We start from the raw sequence: 20,206 nt of genomic DNA on the forward strand, positions 1-20,206 counted from the left end.
TGGACTCTACATAACACTGAGTAGTAGTGATGAACGTAGCGGCCTCACATGGCTTTATATTCAGGGTCAGCTCCTTGTTTATCTGTTCTGCTTCACTGTCAGCATCGTTTTCAGAGACAAAGCTGTTTCACTCCAAACAGCAGACAGACACAGTTAAAGATGTTTAGCAGCTAATCAACAATGAAAAGGATCATTAGCTGCAGCTCTGCATGTCTCAGCTGACCTGTAGCAGCTTCATATCCTCAGAGTGCTACAGTCCCACCGCTGATCAGTCTCTTTGATTCTCCTCCATCAGCTGCTGCTGTGGGTGGTTCAATAATCCCTCTGTGAGCCCCAGTGCATGATGGGAAGCAGCTGCTAGATCTTCAACATTCTCCTTCTTCGTCCTCTTCATCTTCTTCTGGGAGAGGGATCCCTCCTCTGTGGTTCCTCTTCCTGAGGTTTCTTCCATCTTCTTTTTCCATCAACATGTGGAGTTCTTCCTCTCTTTAATCAAGGGTCTTAGGACAGAAGATGTTGTTCACTGTACAGATTGTAAAGCCCATTGAGGCAATGTGATTGTGATTTTGGGCTATATAAATAAAATTGATTTTATTTTATTTTATTTATTCTCCTTCTCCTTCTTCGTCTTTTTCTCCTTTTTTTCTCCTTCTTCGTCTTCTTCGTCTTCACAAAATAAAACACAGTGTTCTAAACCTGACAGGATGGCGATAATGTGTTTGTAGTGATTTTATTTGATTGTGTTATTGTTCTACTTGTTGGTCGTTTCTTCTCTCTCTTCATTTTTGTTTCTAGATGCCAAAATAAAACACACTCTTCCCGCTCTCCACAACAAGCAGAGAAAAGTGTCTTTCAAAATAAAACACCATCACACTGTCTGCACACGATGTGTCCGCTCAGGTGAGCCTCACTTTTGTTTGGTGTTTTCTGCTGTCTGATTGGTTCACAGCTGACAGGTCACAGCAGGTGAGAATCATAAAGTGTTCAGGTCGTCATGGTTACCACAGACAGTTTAATGTGATGTGAAAGTGAAAGTGTGTATGTGTGTGTGTGTGTGTGTTATCAGCAGCATCTTATCTGTGACACAACACACTGCTGGTAAGACGTGTGTGTGTGTGTGTGTGTGTGTGTGTGTGTGTGTGTGTGTGTGTGTGTGTGTGTGTGTGTGTGTGTTAGAGCTCAGCTGGGAGTGTTTGTCCACTTCTCATCAGGACCCTCATGCAATATTAATCACACACACAGACACAGACTCACACACACACACACACACACACACACACACACTTACCCAGGGTCACATGCACCGCTGCACACACACACATCAATCAAACACACAAAGAGAAAACACACACACACAGCCTCAGGTCTCAAAGTGTGTCCTGGGTAAGTGTCTGTGTGTGTGTGTGTGTGTGTGTGTGTGGTTGGACAGCTGGTGCAGCGTGTATGATGTGATTTTATATCTCTGTATTAACATCTCGCCTGACAAACACTCATTAACTCTGTCACATAAAAATTACACCGTAATCACATCTGACCAATCACAGAAGAGATGTCTAGTTCAGCTCAGAATCCGACTTTACTCATCAGGTTTAAAGTAACAACAAAGAAGAAATAGAGAGAGACAACGAGATCACAGAGAAAACAAATATTGTAAAAACATACACACATTAAACCATAAAATACAAATACACAGAAGTGAAAGGACCCAGTGACTCAGTGACTCAGTGATTCAGTGAACAGACTCAGTGACTCAGTGATCGGACGTAGTGAACGGACCCAGTGAACGGACTCAGTGACTCAGTGACTGGACGTAGTGAACGGACCCAGTGAACGGACTCAGTGACTCAGTGACTGGACGTAGTGAACGGACCCAGTGATCAGACTCAGTGACTCAGTGACTGGACGCAGTGAACGGACCCAATGAACGGACTCAGTGACGCAGTGAACGGACCCAGTGAACGGACTCAGTGACTCAGTGACTGGACACAGTGAACGGACCCAGTGAACGGACTCAGTGACGCAGTGAATGGACCCAGTGAACGGACTCAGTGAACGGACTCAGTGACTCAGTGATCAGACTCAGTGACTCAGTGAACGGACTCAGTGACTCAGTGATCAGACTCAGTGACTCAGTGAACAGACCCAGTGAACGGACTCAGTGACTCAGTGATCAGACTCAGTGAACGGACTCAGTGACTCAGTGATCAGACTCAGTGACTCAGTGATCAGACTCAGTGAACAGACTCAGTGAACGGACTCAGTGACTCAGTGATCAGACTCAGTGACTCAGTGATCAGACTCAGTGACTCAGTGAACGGACTCAGTGACTCAGTGATCAGACTCAGTGAACAGACTCAGTGACTCAGTGATCAGACTCAGTGACTCAGTGAACGGACTCAGTGACTCAGTGATCAGACTCAGTGAACAGACTCAGTGACTCAGTGATCAGACTCAGTGACTCAGTGAACGGACTCAGTGACTCAGTGATCAGACTCAGTGATCAGACTCAGTGAACAGACTCAGTGACTCAGTGATCAGACTCAGTGACTCAGTGAACGGACTCAGTGAACAGACATCAGTGACTCAGTGAACAGACTCAGTGACTCAGTGATCAGACTCGGTGACTCGGTGAACGGACTCAGTGACTCAGTGATCAGACTCAGTGAACAGACTCAGTGACTCAGTGATCAGACTCAGTGATCAGACTCAGTGAACAGACATCAGTGTTACTGATGATCATTCAGTCTCTTTACACAACATCTACTTCCTGTGTGTCCGTCCTGATAAAGAATCCCCTCTGAGGGCAGAGTGCTCAAATCAGTCTATGATTTATGAATTTTGTCTTTATAAATAAAACAGATGACAATCAGCATCACATCAGTGCTGATGTCATCACTTACTTTATGACCTCATTAATATTGTTAAGATAAAGATTTGTAAAGATTCAAACATGATATTTAATGCAGTCATTAACAGACTGTAGTCATGATGACAACATCTTCATGGTTTAACAGTCAGAGGGAAAATTCATTTTTGGCTTTAATTCACTTTTTTCACATTTCAATAATCAATAAAAACTCAAAGTGCAGCCACTGATCTGAGCGCTGGGGTGTGGCTGCACCTTATATTCAATTGATTGTGTGTGTGTGTGTGTGTGTGTGTGTGTGTGTGTGTGTGTGTGTGTACGTGTATGTGTGTGTGTGCGTGTGCGTGTGTGTTGTTTATCAGGTGTGTGAGGCTTTCCAGCAGAAACAAAAGATGAAGGACGAGTGAAGAGGCTTTAAAGGGGGAGGAGGGGAGGAGAAGAGGGAGGGTGATGGGGGAGTGATGGGGGGGGGGGGGGTTTGGGGGGTAGAGAGCGTGAAAAGCAGCTTGTAGGGAGACGAACCAACCAGGCGGAGTAATGAATGGAGGGGGAGGGGAGGAGGTGAAAGGTGACACGCAGTAATTGGGAGGAAATGTGTGTGTGTGTGTGTGTATGTATGTATGTGTGTGTGTTTGTGTGTGTGTGTGTGTATGTGTGTGTGTGTGTGTGTGTGTGTGTGTATGTGTGTGTGTGTGTGTGTGTGTGTGTATGTATGTATGTGTGTGTGTGTGTGTGTGTACGTGTGTGTGTGTGTGTGTGTGTGTGTGTGTGTGTGTGTGTGTGTTGCAGAGACACTACAGAAAACATCTAACTCAACTTTATTTGTGTTGAAGGTTTCTGTGTTTCAGATGTTCACAGTAAAATAAACACAGACACAAAGAAAAGTAGAATGGCACTCAGTAGAGCGTATACCTCCGCCACGGCCCAACAGTCCTCTTTAATTCAATCAATTCTAATCCAACATCAAACTCTACAGCACTGTATCACTCTACATCTTACAGCAACCAGAACTGCTGAGCCATGATTTAAGCTGACAGACTGTTTCAGTCACAGACACCTGAACACACCTGATGTCTTTAATCCAGATCAACACATCGTCGAGAGAAAGTCCTGGAGGCAGTGAAATAAAAACCGATGATAGATGTGCACAGTGTACGGAGGCACAGAGTCTTATAAACAACTTCTGAATATTGTTGACAAATTGAGAAGTTGAGATATCTAAACTTTATTGTTTCCTGTTTGACAGAATGTAATCTGATTGGACAGAGATCTGACTCATTGATAACCCTCAGCACCTCCACGCTTTAACTTTTACATCCAAATATGTCAAAGTTAATTTGTTGACATTTTTCTAATTGAATTTGAGAAAAGTTAAAACAACTTTTACATCAGGCGGCACATCAGTGACCACACCCACCAGTGACGTCACCGTGTCCTCAGTGACCACACCCACCAGTGACGTCACAGTGTCCTCAGTGACCACACCCACCTATTTTGTGAGTTAAGCGTGTTAACTGTTCGATGAGGTTGTCAGGTTTTAATGATGATCATAATGAGTCTGTTAATGAGCGAGAGACACTGACAGCAAACAGGAAACTACAGAGAGAGAACAATGGCCGCTCTGTATCACACACACACACACACACATATTTGGGTCAATGAGGCTCAGTCTGAATATTCCTGAATCAACCAATCAGATCACTGAACACTGAGCAACTTCAACCATAAACTCCAACAACACACGGAGCAACCTATGATCATGATGATGACATCATCTGTCGCCATGTGGCAGCCCTCTCTGAGGTCAGCGGTTGCTATGGTTACAGCTGGACGCCCTGACTCAGCAGACCAGGGACGTGCACATGATTATAGAGGGGCAGGGGCTCAAAGTCAGAAAAGGGCACTATGTGCGCGCGCTAAATTTTTTTTCAAGCCTTAATAACACAATATGTAGATTAATGTAAAATTATTTTCAACATGAGTTTATTTACATTATCATAATACTGAGGTTTGGAAGACATGCAATTCAGCTGCAATTCTTAAAAGCAATAAAACTGGTTTATTAATCATTTATTTCATTATTATTATTATTATTATTATTATTATTTTATTAGCCGACAGTAGTAGTAGCAGTAGTAGTTGTATTTGCATAAATGCAGAAGCATTCATGCAACTACAACTTCTACAAGTGCCACTACTACTAAAGCAACCCTACAGTAAGCCAGCATATAAAATGGTACAGCATCATTACTGCCTTGTCACACACACACACACACACACACACACGAACGCACGCACACACACACACATAGCTAACATAGCCTGAGACCTATATTAGCTAGACAATAAGCTAGACCAATTTCCCGACTTCCCGAAACCGAGTGATGACGTCTGAACTGGTAGGCTAAGACTAATATGATATTTTTTCCAAGGTTGCACATTAACACAGCAGAAAATCATGGGAGGGCAAGTGCAAACTAGAAATACAGGCTACACATCTAAAAATGTGACTAAACCAAGAAATGACTACTGTGACTGCTGTGAATGTTAGCAGGAACAGCAATGTTCACAACAGCAAAGTCACAATAAACTCAATATCTGGAAGAAGTTTAAGATTTGTGGCAAGATAAACAGCTTACACAGACAGCTGACATATTAGATTATTCTTAACTCTCATTAACAAGCAGCTAGCTTAACAAGCACAAATGGGCGCTTTTCTGAAATATGACTCAGATTTAAGCACGTTGAATAAGTGGAGGGCGACTTATTAGCCCCCACAAGGAAGTTATGTTAATGGATTTATAACTCACAAAGGTTCAAGTCGCTCCACTGTCGCGTCTCATCTATGTGCGTGGTGGAGTTATCTCTCTCTCTCTCTCTCTCTCTCTCTCTCTGTGAGAGACAGAGCGGAGCCGCAGCGGACAGAGAAGCGGCTTTAGGCTCAACACACACACAACACCGTATTACAAGGAAATGTGTACGGTAGATAAACGTGGCGTTTTTATACCGGCGGTTTTTTTTACATCCCTATGCACAACACACAAAAAGGGCACTTTTTAATACGAGGGAAAAAGGGCAGGGGCTCAAGTACCCCTTGGGCCCTATGTGTGCACGTGCCTGCAGCAGACAGAGGCTGTGTCCGAAATCGCCCCCTACTCACTATATAGTGACCACGCCATTTTGTAGTGGTGTCCGAATGTATAGTGATCACTATATAGTGCACTCATTGTGTCCCACAATGCACCGCAAAATGTAGTGAACATACGATGGTCACTAATCGAAGCAAGATATCCCATCATGCATTGCGCTGAGAGAAAAATGACGGACGGAGGCACAGCGGCCGCGGAGAGGGAGCTGATTTACAAATGTCAGTAATGTTGATAAAAAAATATATGGGGATGTGTTGAAGCTGTGGTAACAGTTTTTTAGTAGTATAACGGCAAAATTCACAGCTAGCGACGCTTGCTAATGTTAGCTGACTGTTAGCTAACGCTAGCGACGCTCGCTAATGTTAGCTGACTGTTAGCTAACGCTAGCGACGCTCGCTAATGTTAGCTGACTGTTAGCTAACGCTAGCGACGCTCGCTAATGTTAGCTGACTGTAAGCTAACTGCTGCTGTCTTGCTGCTGCTGGGACATGGAAGTGGTTCTCCCTCATGGATGAGGCGACAGGAGCCGGGCCATCTATTCAGCCTCCAGCCTCACTGCCTCGGCACGGGGAGAGAACCCTTCAGTGTCTGATTCAGTGTCCCCTGATTCAGACAGTGACACACCAGAGCCAGGGGATCTTTGTTAATCTCATCAGGGATCTTTGTTAATAAAATGTTCTTTAAAAAACTGATTAACACTGACTGTGAACTCATATCCATCATAACATATCAACATACCAACAATACCCTAACTCAATGGATTATCAATAACAAAAACGATGAAAACTTATATTTACAAGGCAAATTCTAACATCAACATTTCCTTGACTAACATAAACAAATCAAAGATTATATTATTAAACTTTTAACACGTTATAATATCATTTGAAACTTAAGAAATACTACTAAGATGTATAACTTAACCAAAAAACTTGACTTTGTACTTCTTCTTTTTTTAATAGTTTTTAACAATAATCATGTTCTTGAAGAGCTCGAGGAGTGTTGTCCGGTGCAGACAGAGCAGCAGCGATGAGCCCATGCAGCTGTTCCCCACAATGCTGGTCCTCCTGAAGCTGCTCACCTCCATCATCTTGAACCTCTTCCACAGGCTCTAATATGTCCCCATCCCTGATGCAGAGGTTGTGCAGGATGGGACAACAGGCAATCACCTTCACGGCAAATGCAGGGTGCACCTCCAGAGCCTTGAAGAAGACCGATCTCCATCTGGTCTTCATGATGCCAAAGGCCCGTTCTATGACTGAACGGGCCTTTGCATGGTGCTGGTTAAACCTCCCAGCGACCACACCTCTCACAGGCTCTCTGTAGGGGCTTACAAGGGCCACTGGGTGGGACATGCAGGGGTATCCACCATCCCCAAGAATGCAGAGCCCTCAGGTGGATAAAGAGGGCTATTTTCCAGGACTCTAGAGTCGCACTGAGCCTGGATACCCAACAAATGTGTCCAAAAAATAAATACAACTTCATAAAATGAAATGTGCAATAATAATTATTTTTAATTTATTCATTTGTGTGTTTTTATAAGCTGTTGTTAACTTATTTATTCGTGTGTGTTTTTATGAGCTACTGGACACCTGAATTTCCCCTAAGGGATGAATGAAGTGTCTATTAATCCATCTAATCTGATTTATGAACAAAGTTGTGCCGTGTCTGTTTCCACAGGAGGGGGTGTAGTCTGACAATACCAGTGAATTATTGACACTGACAATACATTAATGATTTAGATGTCTTGTATAAATGTAAAATCTTTCATCTTTATACTGACAATCTGACGATGATGGTGAGTATCTTGGGGAGCTCTGAGACTCGTATGTAATTGCGAAGTAAATGGGGCCTAATTATAGTTCTTTGATCGCACGGTACAAGATAAAAGACAAAGGATGTGGCGCGATTACATATACACATACATGTATATAGTGTATAGATTATATTTATATATATATATATATATATATAATCGGGATGTACATTAAAATGCTTTTGACTCAATATTAACGGTATACTTTTTAAATACGTATAGTCCACAACCGGCGTTGATGTATGACGTTTCAACTGTGCGACAGCAGTGACGTAATTAACGGCGCCTGAGTGTCCGAAAGTGCTTTTTTCTTTCTGCCGATGAGCTCAATGTATAGTGCACTATGTTGGACTCCCTGAGTAGTGAGTAGTGAGTAGTGAGTAGGGAATGAGTGAGTAGGGAGTAGTGAGTAGTGAGTAGTGAGTAGGGAGTAGTGAGTAGTGAGTAGTGAGTAGGGAATGAGTGAGTAGGGAGTAGTGAGTAGTGAGTAGTGAATGAGTGAGTAGTGAGTAGTGAGTAGTGAGTAGGGAGTAGTGAGTAGTGAGTAGGGAGTAGTGAGTAGGGAATGAGTGAGTAGTGAGTAGTGAGTAGTGAGTAGGGAGTAGTGAGTAGTGAGTAGGGAATGAGTGAGTAGTGAGTAGTGAGTAGTGAGTAGGGAGTAGGGAGTAGTGAGTAGGGAATGAGTGAGTAGTGAGTTGTGAGTAGGGAGTAGTGAGTAGGGAATGAGTGAGTAGTGAGTAGGGAGTAGTGAGTAGGGAGTAGTGAGTAGTGAGTAGGGAGTAGGGAATGAGTGAGTAGTGAGTAGGGAGTAGGGAGTAGGGAATGAGTGAGTAGTGAGTAGGGAGTAGGGAGTAGTGAGTAGGGAATGAGTGAGTAGTGAGTAGTGAGTAGTGAATGAGTGAGTAGTGAGTAGTGAGTAGGGAGTAGTGAGTAGTGAGTAGGGAGTAGTGAGTAGTGAGTAGGGAATGAGTGAGTGATGTCGGACACAGCCACAGACTAGAGTTTCACCAACCTGTTGAGGCAACCTGCTGCGTGTGTGATGTGAGGAGGAGGAACCTTCTTCATCAGGAGGACGTTTCCTGTAGGAACACAAAAACAGACACGTGTCAGATCAGATTCTGTCTGTCAGAGAACAACACAGCGATAAAGTTCAGTTGTATGAATATTCAGCCAGATTGTGTGTGTGTGTGTGTGTGTGGTGGTGTGTAACTCTTCTTCTCTGCAGACGATCACACTGTATTTATATTCATCCATCAGGGTCATAATAACATGTTAATGCTAATTTCTCTCTCTTTCTCCTCTCGTTCATTTTTTTGATTAACGCACGTTATGACCCTCGGCCCGACCCGTAGTTTGTGAATTCAGGAAGCGATGCAGCAGAAAAGAAACAGAACTGGAGAAAGAAGAGTCTGAATGAAGCTGAGCTTCACAGCTGAACAACAGTCATTCACATCAACTGTGGATCAGAACCGAGTTCACTTTGGACAATCATGTGATTAATCACCATTAAGCCCTAATATTTATATATTTATACATTCATACATTTATATATGTATATGTTTATATATGACGACATAATTGACAGTTGAATGTTGTTTTGAATTTTCTCACTGAAGGAGGTTCAGGTGCTGTTTACCTGAGACCAGCTGAGACTTCAACACCTCAGAACTGTTAATTATTAAACAATGAACCCAACTGTCTCTCTGCCTGTTTGTCTCTATGTCTGCCTGTCTGTCTGTCTGTCTGTCTGTCTGTCTCTTGCTCTGCCTGTCTGTCTCTCTGCCTGTCTCTGTCTGCCTGTCTGTCTCTCTGTCTGCCTGTCTGTCTGTCTGTCTGTCTGTCTCTTGCTCTGCCTGTCTGTCTCTCTGCCTGTCTCTGTCTGCCTGTCTGTCTCTCTGTCTGCCTGTCTGTCTGTCTCTCTGTCTGTCTGTCTGTCTGTCTGTCTCTTGCTCTGCCTGTCTGTCTCTCTTCCTGTCTCTCTGCCTGTTTGTCTCTCTGTCTGCCTGTCTGTCTCTTGCTCTGCCTGTCTGTCTCTCTTGCTCTGCCTGTCTGTCTCTCTTCCTGTCTGTCTGCCTGTCTGTCTCTCTGCCTGTCTGTCTGTCTGTCTCTTGCTCTGCCTGTCTGTCTCTCTGCCTGTCTCTGTCTGCCTGTCTGTCTCTCTTCCTGTCTCTCTGCCTGTCTTTCTGTCTGTCTGCCTGTCTGTCTCTCTGCCTGTCTCTGTCTGCCTGTCTGTCTCTCTTCCTGTCTGTCTGTCTGTCTGTCTGCCTGTCTGTCTCTCTGCCTGTCTCTGTCTGCCTGTCTGTCTCTCTTCCTGTCTGTCTGTCTGTCTGTCTGTCTGCCTGTCTGTCTCTCTTGCTCTGCCTGTCTGTCTCTCTTCCTGTCTGTCTGCCTGTCTGTCTCTCTGCCTGTCTCTGTCTGCCTGTCTGTCTCTCTTCCTGTCTGTCTGTCTGTCTGTCTGTCTCTCTGTCTGTCTGCCTGTCTGTCTCTCATGCTCTGCCTGTCTGTCTCTCTTCCTGTCTGTCTGCCTGTCTCTCTGTCTGTCTCTGTCTGCCTGTCTGTCTCTCTTCCTGTCTGTCTGCCTGTCTCTCTGTCTGTCTGCCTGTCTGTCTCTCTGCCTGTCTCTGTCTGCCTGTCTATCTCTCTTCCTGTCTGTCTGTCTGTCTGTCTATCTCTCTTCCTGTCTGTCTGTCTGTCTGTCTGTCTGCCTGTCTGTCTGTCTGTCTGCCTGTCTCTGTCTGCCTGTCTGTCTCTCTTCCTGTCTGTCTGCCTGTCTGTCTCTCTGTCTGTCTCTGTCTGCCTGTCTATCTCTCTTCCTGTCTGTCTGTCTGTCTGTCTGTCTGTCTGTCTGTCTGCCTGTCTGTCTGTCTCTCTGTCTGTCTGCCTGTCGCTGTCTGCCTGTCTGTCTCTCTTCCTGTCTGTCTGCCTGTCTCTCTGTCTGTCTGCCTGTCTGTCTCTCTTCCTGTCTGCCTGTCTGTCTCTCTGCCTGTCTCTGTCTGCCTGTCTATCTCTCTTCCTGTCTGTCTGTCTGTCTGTCTGTCTGCCTGTCTGTCTCTCTTCCTGTCTGTCTGCCTGTCTCTCTGTCTGTCTGCCTGTCTGTCTCTCTTCCTGTCTGTCTGCCTGTCTCTCTGTCTGTCTGCCTGTCTGTCTCTCTTCCTGTCTGTCTGTCTGTCTGTCTGTCTGCCTGTCTGTCTGTCTCTCTGTCTGTCTGCCTGTCGCTGTCTGCCTGTCTGTCTCTCTTCCTGTCTGTCTGCCTGTCTCTCTGTCTGTCTGCCTGTCTGTCTCTCTTCCTGTCTGTCTGCCTGTCTCTCTGTCTGTCTGCCTGTCTGTCTCTACACCTGTCGTCCTCCGTCCATCTTTATATTTAAATGAGATGTTGTCTTGTGAATAAAAGTTGATGTGTTTGTTTGATTCATTTTGTTGCATTGATGAGTGGATGAACATGTATTATGGGATGTAAAGTGGTGGTGTTGGTGGAAGCAGATGTCGTCTCTGTCTTCCTGTCCTGGCTCTCCGCCCACACTCGAGTGTTTTGGGTGGATCGCTCCATTATTCGCTCCTCATCAACCATCTGCCTTCAAGGCCAAATGTGAGGTCAAGCAATGAATCACTTCCTGTTTGTCTGCTGGAGCATATGATGAGTTAATGAGCACCGTGGAGTGTACAGCTAATCAATCACTGCAGGTATTGATGGATGATCTATAGACTGAGCGGCTCACACTCATATGTCCTCGTCAATACAGCCGCTGCACCTTCCTCCTACCACTGCTTCATGTTCAGGCTGCGTCCATTCAGAACCTCACTGCAAAAACAGACGATTTGACTGAGAGACCTTCATCCTTCAGATGAGTTCTGACCCAAACACGGTTCAGACACAGTCAGGACAGAGGTGATGATGAGCGGACACTCATCATCAATAACTCAATTTCCTCAAATGTAACTGTTTGAATTCAATCAGCTTGTTAACATCAGATGGTCAGTGACATCACAGTGACATCACTGTTGATCAACATAAAGGTAATTCTTTAACATGAGGCGCTCCAAAAAACTGGAGCGTCAGAAAGTTAATGTCTGTGAGCTTTGTTATAGAGTCTGTGTGTGTGTGTGTGTGTGTGTGTGTGTGTGTGTGTCAGTATTTCTCAGCGTTGCGTCATCACACACTCATCAGTAAACATTAGAATAAGTAACAGCTGTGATCTGTGTTCACACCTTCACTGAACTTCACTGCTCCAAGTTTCCCTCCGTCACTCTGTCTGTTTTATCTCAGGTGTACCTGAACGCACCACAACAAGCCTCCTACTCTCTGCTGCCCCCTGCTGGCTGGAATTAAAGAGGAGTTAACTGCACATGAACGACGGGTCAGAAACATGTCAGAGCAGTTTGAATCTACACATTAAACATGTATCATAGATCTGTCTGTATGTTCTGTATGTAAACACTCGCTGACAGAAACAACCAATCAGGAGCCAGAACTTCATCTGAAGTTCATCTGAACTCCTCTTGACTCACTCTGCAAAAAAATTAAAACCAAAGCCTCCAAATAGGCCAAGAGGCATTTAAGCCCCATTAAACCTGACCGTGAACACACACACACACACACACACACACGCACACTTGCACACACACAGTGACACGCACACACAGTGACACACACACACACACACACACACACACACACACACACACAGTGACACACACACATACACACAGTGACACACACACACACTCAGAGTCCATAGATTAGGCTGCCTGCCTTCATTCACTAATCTGTGGCGTTAATCTGATGGTTGTAACTCTGCAAACTGAGACATTACAGAGCTGTAATCTGCATATATGGAACACGCACACACACACACACACACACACACACACACAGTGACACACACACACACACAGTGACACACACTGAGCCATATGTGCAGCAGTCTTTGATGCAGATTCAAAAAGACTCTAACTGGTCAGCAGATTTATAATAAAACCAGATTGTGAACACAAACATGGCGTCTGTTCTGTTCAGCCGCTCGCCTGCTGCTCACCAAACTGTCACAACATGACGTGACGTGATGCACAAGAGTCTGTGTAACAGTCACAACCTCAGAGAAACGACTCTTCACTGTCACAATCTGATCCGTTCGATCTGAGAACATCTGGCGCCGGACCACTACATCATTTTATCAACATTTAAGATAGCAGAGAGCTAAACAGGAAGTTAACCGCTCAGCCGGTAGAAGTGTTGTGAGAGCGCTCTGTTGGCGGCACAGTGAGGACGCTACAGGGAGTCAGAGTCTGTTTCATGCCACACTGAGCAGTTTCAGAGGATCCAAACATCCTTTAATACAGCCCACAGGTTCTATCTTCAGGTTCACTTCCTGTGTGTTGCCCAATGAAGATGTGCAGGATAGGTTCACCTGCTGGCCCCGCCCACCAGCTCATGCTGGCCCTGCCCACCAGCTCATGCTGCAATACCACGAGTGACCACCAGGCCAAACTGACCAAGGCTGAGAGGACACAGTGGGATTAGAGCTCAGCCACAGGCTGTGTCCAAATTCAGGGGCTGCAGCCTTCGCGGTCCACGAGGGCCGGGTCTTTCGGACAGGTCTTTGAACGCCTCGTCCATCATTGTTAAATGGGACGGTCTAGCCTTCGGACTATTTCCTGGTTGCCTCACCAGATGTCCCGCCCCTTACCCTTACATCACGATTGCGAATGAAGAGATGCATTAAAGTCTGTTTTGGTTCAAATCTATCAAACGTGTGCATTTATTTGTGTGTGTATAAAAATTAACAACAAAATGTGTCAAATCTAAATTGAATCATCAACATTACAAAATAAACATGAACCCATTGGTGAATAACAACTATATTTACCACAGCATCACCAGCGTCACATGTTGTAACTGAAAGTTGACATCTGGAGGTTTTGAAGTTTAACATATCTGGCGTTGGATGTTCAAAAGACTAAAAACCGAGTATAAACCCATTACTTAAATTTAAATGTCATGTCTGCGCCACTTGATGTCGCCATTTTCTCTTGCTTCCTCTTCTGTTTCGGGACTGAGCAGCGGTGCGCAAAGGATCCTGGGATATGTGAGGCCGCGAAGGATAGTAGCGGTGCGTCCTCCGAAAAGAGGGAAGGCCAGGCTGCATTTGTGGGCTGCGTTTGGAGGAGCCTCTGAACTTGGACAGCCTTCGCGCAGCGTTGTGACGTAATTGGCCTTCAAATGCGCACTTCGTGGGCTGCAGCCCCTGAATTTGGACACAGCCACAGACTGTAATAGACCTGTGTGTCCACCAGAGGCTACAGCACCAGCAGGGGGCGATGATGAGATCCAGAGAGGTGGAGAGGACAGAGGAGGCTCAGGTTAGGGTCAGTAAAGTTCTGTGTTCTGCGTGTGTGTGTGTGTGTGTGTGTGTGTGTGTGTGCGTGCGTGCGTGCGCGCGTGCGTGCGTGCGTGCGTGCGTGCGTGTGTGCGTGCGTGCGTGCGTGCGTGTGTGTGTGTGTGTGTGTGTTTCTAAGTTGGGGGTGTAACTGATGCCAGTGGTTGAAGACAGCTGCACTCCAAGATACCAATTATACACACACACACACCCTCTGAGCAGCAGCGTGTGTGTGTGTGTGTGTGTGTGTGTGTGTGTGTGTGATGTTCAGTGACAACACATAATTCAACAGTCTGTAATCTGAACATGGGGGGGGGGGTCTTAAAGGAACAGTCTGAAACGGTGTCACACTGAAGAGTCCACACTTTCACTGTGACTGATGGCAGACAGACAGACAGGCAGGCAGGCAGACAGACAGACAGGCAGGCAGACAGACAGGCAGACAGGCAGGCAGGCAGACAGACAGACAGGCAGGCAGACAGACAGGCAGGCAGGCAGACAGACAGACAGGCAGGCAGACAGACAGGCAGACAGACAGGCAGACAGGCAGGCAGACAGACAGACAGACAGGCAGGCAGGCAGGCAGGCAGACAGGCAGGCAGACAGACAGACAGGCAGACAGGCAGGCAGACAGACAGGCAGACAGACAGGCAGGCAGACAGACAGGCAGGAAGAGTGAGCACCAGCAGAGGAAATGAAAAACAGTGAGACAGTAAATTCAGCTCATTCTCTCACACAGGAGGAACTTCCTGCTTCATTACAAACAGCAGGACACACACACACACACACACACACACACACACACACACACACACACAGTTACAGTGAGTGTGAGGAGTTGTTGTGATTGGCTCATTGGCAGAACCAGGGTCAGTTTCCTGCGATGGATTATTGATGATTAGTGTTCGATCAATAATCAGCTCTACAACATTTCACAAACTATTGAACTAGTTGTTAGAATTATTGATCGTTCTTCACACGAGCTTAAATGATTGTATGAAAAATAACAATAATAGTAATAACACACACATCCTGTTACAGACTGTCAACGCTGCAGCTCTGTGTGTCAATAAAGCTTTTTGAATGGCTCTTTTCATCAGAGCTCATCCTGTCGTTTTGTTCCTCTTTGTCCACAGACTGTGTTTAAATAAAGCCTCTCTGCTGGAGCCTGACTCTTCATTAACGCTGTTCACCACCAGTCTTTCAATAAAGTTCATTTAAATTCACTCCTTTTGTTCAGGCGCTCTTTGTTAGCCGAGCCCATTTCAATAAAGACTCTGTCAAAGCCTAGAGTCTCAATAAAGACTGTTCAAACTGCTCAATAAAGTTTATGTGCAGCTGATCTTTAAATCCCAGCAGGTCCTGAACGCATCACGTCAGCTGATGTCAGTCACATTTAATCACATGTTCAGTCTGAAGTCTCTCATTGGTTCAAACATTTATGTTCATAACAACACAAAGACTCTACACGGCAGCAAACCACAAGTTTGGATCTGTGTGTGATCGGGCCCTCGAGAGGCTCTCACGTTTGTTTCTCTTCTCCTGCAATGATTCGCTGAGCTCAACAGCCAATCACAGTGATTTCTCTCACAGATGGGCCCAGCCACAGATTCAACACATCAGCCAACAAAAAGCCGCCGACAAGAGCCGACAAGAGCCGACGGTGCCGACTTCGGAAACTTGCAGAGAATTCTTTCAGCGGACATCTCGGGGCACATGTCAGAAATGTATGAACTTGTTGTGAAGCACGAACTGGACGAGACTTCTGCCTCGCAACAATTACTAATCACATCAGACATTTTCACCTGAAGCTAACGTCGTAACAGCAGCCGAGATCTAAGGAGGTGCTGTCAGCTCTGCAGTCCAGCTGTGAGAGGTCTAACATAAGAGCATCAAACAAGTTGCAGTTTAAATGAAGGTACATTTATTAATTGAACAGCAATCAATCAATCAATTAAATCAATCAAACAAACTGATGGGCCGGGCAGCCTCCCAGATCAGCCCACCAGGGCCATCAGAGCTGGGGGCTAACACTGTACGCTAACACAAAGGAACAACTAAACCTGACTGAAACAAAGACACAAAAACTGGACTACACACCCATCAGAGACACATGACACCACAGCCAGCCTCCCAGCTGACTGACTGCATCTCTGGTCAGGTGGAATGGAGAGAGAGAGCCCAGTGCCCTCCCCCTCTTAACGTTTATTCCCAATCAGCCAGACGCTTTCACCTGGAAAGGCAGGAGGCCAATCACCAGCCGCAGTGACACATCCTGGCCAGCAGAAGGAGCATGCAACATGTTTCATCTTAAAGCTGCCATGTGAAGATGACAACAGACGTGTCAGGTGATCAGCGAGGACGCTGAGACGCATCGACAATCGTTCATCAGCAGAATCTAAATCGACCCGTGAGGCCGGTGAAGATTCACACCTGTAGTGCCGACGGTGCCGACGCACCACAGATGCTCACAGGTTCATACAACCGACTGTGGTCCACGAGACACCTTCATGTACCTGTGCAGGTGAGACAGCCTCCATCTTCAGCCACCTGTCAGCTGTGATGTTTGTCATCATCATGGAAACCTCCCAGTCCCACACTTTACTGGGCACTTTACTGACTGTCTCCTGCTGACTGTCTCCTGCTGACTGTTTCTGTCTGACTGTCTCCTGCTGACTGTTTCTGTCTGACTGTCTCCTGCTGACTGTTTCTGACTGACTGTCTCCTGCTGACTGTTTGTGTCTGACTGTCTCCTGCTGACTGTTTGTGGCTGACTGTCTCCTGCTGACTGTTTCTGACTGACTGTCTCCTGCTGACTGTTTCTGGCTGACTGTCTCCTGCTGACTGTTTCTGACTGACTGTCTCCTGCTGACTGTTTCTGGCTGACTGTCTGCTGCTGACTGTCTCCTGCTGACTGTTTCTGACTGACTGTCTCCTGCTGACTGTTTCTGGCTGACTGTCTCCTGCTGACTGTTTCTGACTGACTGTCTCCTGCTGACTGTTTCTGGCTGACTGTCTCCTGCTGACTGTTTCTGGCTGACTGTCTGCTGCTGACTGTCTCCTGCTGACTGTTTCTGGCTGACTGTCTCCTGCTGACTGTTTCTGGCTGACTGTCTCCTGCTGACTGTTTCTGACTGACTGTCTCCTGCTGACTGTTTCTGGCTGACTGTCTCCTGCTGACTGTTTCTGGCTGACTGTCTCCTGCTGACTGTTTCTGGCTGACTGTCTGCTGCTGACTGTCTGCTGCTGACTGTCTCCTGCTGACTGTTTCTGACTGACTGTCTCCTGCTGACTGTTTCTGGTTGACTGTCTGCTGCTGACTGTCTCCTGCTGACTGTTTCTGACTGACTGTCTCCTGCTGACTGTTTCTGACTGACTGTCTCCTGCTGACTGTTTCTGGCTCTTCAGGCGTTCTCACTTCGACATCAAAGAGAATTTTTCATCACAGCCAATTATCAACACACACACACACACACACACACACGTGTTGGTATTACTATCATTCTGAGGTCCCGCTCTGCTCGCCGTCAGCTACACTCCTCATCACCACGGTTACCACTACCGTCTCCATGGAAACCTCGACCATCACAGGGACACGCCTGACTAACATGAAGACGGTTTTATTCTGTTCTGCCGTCTGCACTCACAGTGGGACTAAACCTGGTCCTGAGACTAAACCTGGTCTTGAAACTTAGTCTCGGAACACTCCACCCTGATTGGTGGAGACTGTTGACACAGGTCTTTGAAGGTCTCCAGTATTTTTAACTAAATGTACTTCAGGTGTCAAACATCAACACTTTGTTTATTATTATTATTATTATTATCATTATTATTATTATTATCATCCTGTTATGTTCTCAGGCCGCTGCAGTAATCATATACTCGGCTCTGATCCTGGATCAGTTTTAAAACTCCAGCAACACAGAAAGTGATGACTCCACCATCCTGTCTGTCTGTCAGGCATACAGACAGCTGGTTAGCAGTGTGTGTGTGTGTGTGTGTGTGTGTGTGTGTGTGTGTGTGTGTGTGTGTGTTGACTCCACAGGGAGCGATCGAGAGAAACCAGCTTCTTTATGGATTATTAATATCACCTCCAGCTACGCACACAGTTGGTGTGTGTGTGATCTGACACACACGGGGGAGGAGGGGGAGGTGTGCGTGTTGGGGGAACTTCGAGGGATGGGGGGAGTGGGGGGGGTGATGAGTATTCATGGGGGGGGGCTCAGCAGTTGGTGCGATCAAGGACGCTTCATTCACACTCCACTCAACAGTGTGTGTGTGTGTGTGTGTGTGTGTGTGTGTGTGTATATAATCTTCTCTGAGGCCACGCCCTAATCCAGGATCAACAATAGCCCCCCCCCCCCGTGTCTTTGTGAGTTTCTTGTTTGTTTCAACTCGTCCTCCGGTCACCCCCCCCCCCCCCCCCTCCTCCACCCCACCCCCCTGTCCTGTCAGTTCAGGTTCAGGGCGTCAAAACACATCAAACACAGCCTGAGACTGAAGACAGGAAGTGTGTTTGCTTTTATTCTACCAACAAAGCCTCCTGACGACTGAACCACGTTAAGACTCGATGACTAATCTTCACAGGAAATGATTTTGTGTCTCAGTCTGTCCTGGAGACGTAAATGAAGGAAACTGGACTTCAGATTCAGGACCAGCGCCTCCATCGACAGCAGCTGCCCTTCGCTTCGTCCTTTTGCTCATTCTTTGAAGTCTTTGAGCAAAAATACCAGAAACGCTCTGATTCCAGAAGACTCCAGGTTTCTGACTGAGTGAAGAGCGTGAAGTGAATGTGAGATTCAACACAAGGTCAGTGAAGAAGAAACTGAAAGTGAGGCTGATGTAAAACCACAGAAATGTTACATTCAAGAAACATTTAAATATAGTTCATTAACATGTCAACATACACAGATCACACCCCAGAACCTTAAATATATAACTTCCTACAGTCTCTCAAGGACCTGATCATAACCTGGGTACTCCTAAGACCCGATCATCACCAGGGTACTCCTAAGACCCGATCATAACCAGGGTACTCCTAAGACCCGATCATAACCAGGGTACTCCTAAGACCCGATCATAACCTGGGTACTCTTAAGACCCGATCATAACCTGGGTACTCCTAAGACCCGATCATAACCAGGGTACTCCTAAGACCCGATCATAACCTGGGTACTCCTAAGACCCGATCATAACCAGGGTACTCTTAAGACCCGATCATAACCTGGGTACTCCTAAGACCCGGTCACAACCAGGGTACTCTTAAGACCTGATCACAGCCTGGGTACTCTTAAGACCCGATCATAACCAGGGTACTCGTAAGACCCGGTCACAACCAGGGTACTCCTAAGTCCCGATCATAACCAGGGTACTCCTAAGACCCGATCATAACCAGGGTACTCCTAAGACCCGATCATAACCTGGGTACTCTTAAGACCCGATCATAACCTGGGTACTCCTAAGACCCGATCATAACCTGGGTACTCCTAAGACCCGATCATAACCAGGGTACTCTTAAGACCCGATCATAACCTGGGTACTCCTAAGACCCGGTCACAACCAGGGTACTCTTTAGACCCGATCATAGCCTGGGTACTCTTAAGACCTGATCATAACCAGGGTACTCGTAAGACCCGGTCACAACCAGGGTACTCCTAAGACCTGATCATAACCTGGGTACTCTTAAGACCTGATCATAACCTGGGTACTCTTAAGACCTGATCATAGCCTGGGTACTCTTAAGACCTGATCATAACCAGGGTACTCCTAAGACCTGATCATAACCAGGGTACTCCTAAGACCTGATCATAACCAGGGTACTCCTAAGACCCGATCATAGCCTGGGTACTCCTAAGACCCGATCATAACCAGGGTACTCCTAAGACCCGATCATAACCTGGGTACTCCTAAGACCCGATCATAACCTGGGTACTCCTAAGACCCGATCATAACCAGGGTACTCTTAGGACCTGATCATAACCAGGGTACTCGTAAGACCCGG

General features: G+C 46.2%; 1 protein-coding gene across 2 annotated transcripts in view; it reads right to left on the reverse strand.

Annotated features, from left to right (window-relative positions):
• The window catches only part of plxnb3 (plexin B3), an 82,290-nt gene that overhangs the window by 55,993 nt on the left and 6,091 nt on the right, over window positions 1-20,206 (reverse strand). For both annotated transcript variants that reach the window (XM_084366139.1, XM_084366137.1), the window contains exon 2: window positions 8,844-8,910. The gene's annotated coding sequence lies outside the window, so the exon portion shown is untranslated. The remainder of the gene's footprint in view (window positions 1-8,843; window positions 8,911-20,206) is intronic.

This window comes from Pagrus pagrus (assembly GCF_965226575.1).
Source record: "Pagrus pagrus genome assembly, chromosome: 11".
Lineage (NCBI taxonomy): Eukaryota > Metazoa > Chordata > Actinopteri > Spariformes > Sparidae > Pagrus > Pagrus pagrus.